Here is a 6,000-nt window from a genome sequence, read left to right as displayed (position 1 = left end):
AGGGGGTGGCGCCCCAACTCCTCAATCGGCCCTGCTCTGAGCCCGACCAGGGGCTGCACCTAGGGATTGGGCCTGCCCTCTGCCACCCGGGAGCAGGCCTAAGCCAGCAGGTCATCAGTTCCTGAGGAGTCCCAGACTGTGAGAGGGCACAGGCCGGGCTGAGGGACCCTCCCTCCCCTCCGAGTGCACAAATTTTTGTGCACCGGGTCTCTAGTCCTATATAATAAAAGGCTAATATGCAAATTGACCAAATGGCAGAATGACCAGTCACTTTGATGTGCACTGACCACCAGGGGCCAGACGCTCAATGCAGGAGCTTCCCCCTGGTGATTAGTGCACTCCCATAGGGGGAGCACTGCTCAGCTAGAAGCCAGGCTCACGCGGCAGCCCTAAGGATGTCCAACTGTGAGAGGGCCTAAGCCATCAATCAGACATCCCCCGAGGGCTCCCAAACAATGAGAAGGCACGAGCCTGGCTCAGGGATCCTCAAGTGCTCGAGTGCACAATTTTTGATATAATAAAAGCTCAGAGACCATTAAGGCAGAACAACCTTAATGGTCACTATGACACGCTGTCTGCAGGGGCCTCCATAGCACCGCTGCAGAAACTGAGGGCCCCAGGCCAGTTGCGTGGCCACTGTAAAGAAGAAGGTGAAGGTGGCCAGCGTGAGCATGCAGCTTGAGATGAAGGCTCTGTGGGACAAATTCAATCAGCTGGGCACCAAGATGATCATCACCAAGGCTGGCAGATCAGGGCTCCCCTCTCCCTGCTGCAACCCTCCCCATGTGGCACCACTCTAGGGCAGTAGGCTTTAGCCCAATCCATGTGAGTGAGACTGAGAAGGGTGTGGGGGCACGGCCTGGCCACCTGCTGGTCCCTTTTGGCAAAGGCCAGCTCCTTCGTTCTCTGAGTCCTGGCTCTAGTATTCCATTGTGTAGATGTACCACAGTTTTTTAATCCACTCATCTGCTGATGGGCACTTAGGCTGTTTCCAAATCTTAGCTATGGTGAATTGTGCCACTAGGAACATAGGGGTGCATATATCCTTTCTGATTGGTGTTTTTAGTTTCTTGGGATATATTCCTAGAAGAGGGATCACTGAGTCAAATGGGAGTTCCATTTTTAGTTTTTTGAGGAAACTCCATACTGTTTTCCACAGTGGCTGCACCAGTCTGCATTCCCACCAGCAGTGCACGAGGGTTCCTTTTCCTTTTCTTCCGCATCCTTGTCAGCACTTGTCATTTGTTGATTTGTTGATGATAGCAGTTCTGACAGGTGTGAGATGATACTGCTATTCTTAAAATGCTAACTATATGCTAGGACTAGAGTAGGCATAAAATACCTCTGTGTATGTGGCATGTGTTTTATATCTAAAATACTTTATATCTACAATCTGGTGCCAACTGACCTTTATCTTGGAAAGTGAAGGCTAACATCTTGAGATATGATTAGTCTCAGAGAAAGAGCCATTTTTAATTTGAATATGTATTGTTCCATGACTTATCATTTGTAAATTTCTATCAACATAATGACAGAGTCTGGTATATATGTGAGTGCGCTATGCAGTATAAATGTCTGAGGAGACAATTCTCCATGGAACTTTGAATTTCTATTCCTCCAGAATATTTTTCCATGACAGTTATAGTGTCTCCATCAGGAGCAGAGAGCAGGCTGCTTACTGCTCATCATAAAGGATTCGTGTTTGTTAAGCTCAGATTCCTTTTCTGTAATGCAATATACTGTGTGTGTAGTTGTTATAGGGCCCTATGGCATCACCCTGTAGGAATTGGGGCTCAGGCAACAGTGGAAAAAAAAGCGATGATACTCTGGCTATTGTTAGCACAGGTAATCTCTGATCCAAGGCTCTCATGTCATCTGCCAGCGTCCACGAAACTGTAGCAGGCTAACTTAGAAGCTTTGCAAGTAAACTAAAATCTAAGACCCACCCTTCAGTCTTCAAATCTACTATTTGAATGAATTAGAGATTTTGTTAGAACAGGAGAATAAAGAAATTTTAAAAAAGGAGAAACCTTATAAACAGGTTATTGAAGATTTTTTCTGAAATCTAAATGTTAACTTTCTTTGTTCTGATGGAATTCAGTACAAAGTACCCAGTTTATAAAATAGAAAATAAAAAGGATAGTTCACAAATTGTCCCAGCACTTCTGCAAAGAGATTGGTCAATCCTTAAGTAGTTGGTCTCCTTAAGCAATTAATTGGAAACCTAGATCATAACTTTGTGAATTTAACAGGCTAGCAATGGAAATTTTATTTCCATTTTCAAACACCTTTTCTTTTCAACTCTTTTAAACTATGAGGATGTCTTTTCTCTAGAAAGGTCAGACTTCAGGAAGGCCATAACATTTAAATAATCTGAAAGCTTAGATCCTCAGATGTACACAGTTGCCAGAACTGGGTCAGAGAGAGTCAAGCTGAATGAAATTACTGGAGGCTGCTCTAGGGATGGAAATGCAATCTGAAGATGAAATGGAGGCAGAACTCTGAAAGCTTGGTATTGAGAATTAACATCTGTACAAGGTCTTTGAGGGTCAAGGCGCTGCCAAGAACAAAAAAACTATTCAGCAGATCATGCATTTGGAGGCATCAACCATATGACCATTAGCAAACCTCAACTCAAGGAATTACATACTACCTAATGTTTACCTAAAACAATACTGCTAGTTTTATTTTTTTTCCTTAAATGAGAGAATTAGCACCCTAGAAGATATATAATTATTATGCCTAGTTCTTTGAGTGAACCTACTCATAGGGAATATAAATATAGGAAATTTCCTATATTTAACTGAATTCCTTTTTTGTCCTTTATGTAGCATTTTTGTTGTTGTTGTTTGTTTTTTTGTTTGTTTAGAGAGAGAAAGTGGAGGAGAGAGGGAAAGACAGAGAGAAATATCGATGTGAGAGAAAAACATTGATTGGTTGCCTCCTGCACAGCAGGGCCTGGCTGGGAGGAGCTTGCAACGGAGGTATGTGCCCTTGACCAGAATCGAACTCCAGACCCTTCAGTCTGCAGGCCAGTGCTCTATCCACTGAGCCAAACCGGCTAGGGCTATATAGCATTGCTATTATTTATTTTTAGGCACTTCCCCAAGGAAGTCTAGAGTGACTATTTATCCTTAAATCATTCAGAAGTGCTTTACAAACTACATGTATGTACATTTACTGGCTACTAAAATATTGCCATTTATAAAGATGGAAAAAAGTTATTCATGGCTAAATTAACATTCTAAACAAAAATTTCAATACGGACGGAGATACTTTTAAATAAGAAATTTAGGTAAACAACTTTTTGCAAATATTTACTCTTTATTCCCAGGTTGTTCAATAATATAACTAGTAGTGATAAAATAACATTAAGAAATCTGAAAGAAGTAAAAAGGGAAAATAGATTAAGAAACAGAAAAGGAGACGAGTGGATAAAAAAGCAGTGGTACATTTATACCATAGAATACTATGCAACAGTAAAAAAGAAGGATCTCTTACCCTTTGAGATGGCATGGAGGGAACTAAAAAATATGCTAAGCAAAATAAGCCAGTCAGAGAAAGACAAATATCATATGATCTCACTCATATGTGGAATCTAATGAACAAAATAAACTGATGAACAAAATAGATCCAGAGACATAGAAGCATGGAACAGACTGTGGAATCTCAGAGGGAAGGCAGGGGTGAGTGGATGGGGAGAGATTAAACAAAGAACTTATATGCATATATGTATAACACATGGATACAGACAACAGTGGGGTGAAGGCCTGGGGGGGATAAGTTCCGGGTAGAGGGGGGTCAATGGAGAAAAATGGGGACATCGGTAATATTTTCAACAATAAAGATAAATTAAAAAAAAATTTTTAAAGAAATAAAAAGGAATTGAAGTAGATATGCCACCAAAAGCACACACAACAGGGAAAAAATAGATAAATTGGGCTTCACCAAAATTAAACTTATGTGTATATAAGGACATTATCAAAGTGAAATCACAACGTATAAATGGGAAAAATATTTGTAAATCATATCTGAAAATTTTAATATCCAGGATATATATATATATATATATATATATATATATATATATATTCCAAAACTCGACAAAAATCCCAATTAAATGGGCAAAGGAATTGAATAGACACTCTCCAAAGAAGATATACAAAGGCCAATAAGCATAGAAAATTAAATTAGTCACTAAGGAAATGCAAATTAAAGCCACAATGAGATCCTAATTCACACATACCAGGATGGATAGAATAAAAAAAAAAGAAAAAGGAAAAGAACAAGCTATGCTGTGAAAAATGGAACACTCATATTTTTCTGATGGTAATGGAAAATGTTTGGCAGATCCTCAAAAAGCTAAACATAGAATTGCCATGTGACCCAGCAATCCCACTCTTTGGTATTTAAAATAACTGAAAACAGGACTAGAACAAATCCTTGTATGCTGATGTTTATCGCAGCCTCATTCACAACAGCCAAAAGGTGGAAACAACCCAAGTGTCCATTGACAGATAAATTAATACACAAAATGTACATATAATGGACTCTTATTTAGTTATACAAAGAAATAAAGTTTTGATACCTGCTATAATATATATAAACTTTGCAAACATACTAAGTGAAGTAAGCAAGACACAAAAGGACAAATATAATTCCGCTTATGTAAAATATCTAAAATGGACAAATTTATAGAGAAATAGAATAGAAGTTACCAGGGGCTGGGGTAGGAGGAAATGGGGAATAATTGCTGAATGGTTAGAATTTTTTGGGGGGGGTAATAAGTTTGGGAATAGATAGTGGTGATAGTTACACAAGACTGTAAACGTAATACCATTGACTTAATACTTAAAAATAGTTAAAGTGGCAATTTATTTTACAATAAAAAATTTAAAACTGTATATCTTTATTTGTGATTAGAAAGAAACGAGACTTCTAAATTGGTGAAATAAAAGCTCTCTTAAACAGAAAAAAGTGAAGAAATTCCCAAAGTAAATATACCTGAGGTAATTATAGGCAAAAAATACTAAAAGAACAAATATAGACTAATGTAGGTATAGAATAAAATTAATCATATTAAATGCCAAATTACTGTTTTGAATATGCTACTTTATAAGTCAAAACTGGAAACAGAATTGGGAGAACAACTAATAGATTATGCTATTATACCAACATGAGGTAATAGCTTGTAGCCATTCAAATCATAATTTTGAAGCCCATATGGAAAAATGGAAATTTATAATTAGCTTAGGAATTCAGTATTCCAAGTTGCTCATGTTAATACAATGTTATGTGAAAATATCAGAATACAGAATAGCACAAATGATATCTTTGCTGAAATATATTTTAGTGGGGAACAAAACATTAAAAAATAGTTCTAGTGATATCATTGTAATTAACCCAGTTATAAGTTACTGGAAAGGAGCAAAGGGAAGGCCAAATATTACAGTTATTTGTGCAGCTTTGCCAGGAAGCTGCAGTTTAACACTCCCCAGGTAGCCACCAGAAGGGTCTGGACCAGGGAAGAATAGACTCATGCCCAATGAAGTCTAGGTAAAACAGGGAAGGTACTTGTCTGTCAGTCACTCCTGGGAACAGGTCATTGGCTAGAGTAGGCGTGACCACTGCAAGCGTGGGAAGATTTAAGATATTTAAATCTCCTAAACAAAGGAGTTGCTCTCTTGCTTTCCTGTGCTCTTGCCTCTTGGCCTGCGGGACTCTCTTGCATTTGCCCACATGGCTCATGATCATGTGGACCTCACACAATGGACTGATGGACTGCAATTAGCCTAATGCTAAACTGGACCCAGCTCCACCATGGAATAGAAGCTTTGGACACTGGCTTTACTTCTAGCTCTACTGAATCCCCAGCTGCATATCTCCCGGGACTGGATTAATGGAAATGGGCCTTTGGAAACCTAAGGATGTAATTCCCTGCAAATAAACATTACTTATACTCCTGTGCAAGTCTCAGAAAATCCTTCTTCTCAAGATAAC

The sequence above is a fragment of the Myotis daubentonii genome, chromosome 2 (genome assembly GCF_963259705.1).
Source record: "Myotis daubentonii chromosome 2, mMyoDau2.1, whole genome shotgun sequence".
NCBI classification, from domain to species: Eukaryota; Metazoa; Chordata; class Mammalia; order Chiroptera; family Vespertilionidae; genus Myotis; species Myotis daubentonii.
This window is presented reverse-complemented; position numbering follows the sequence as displayed.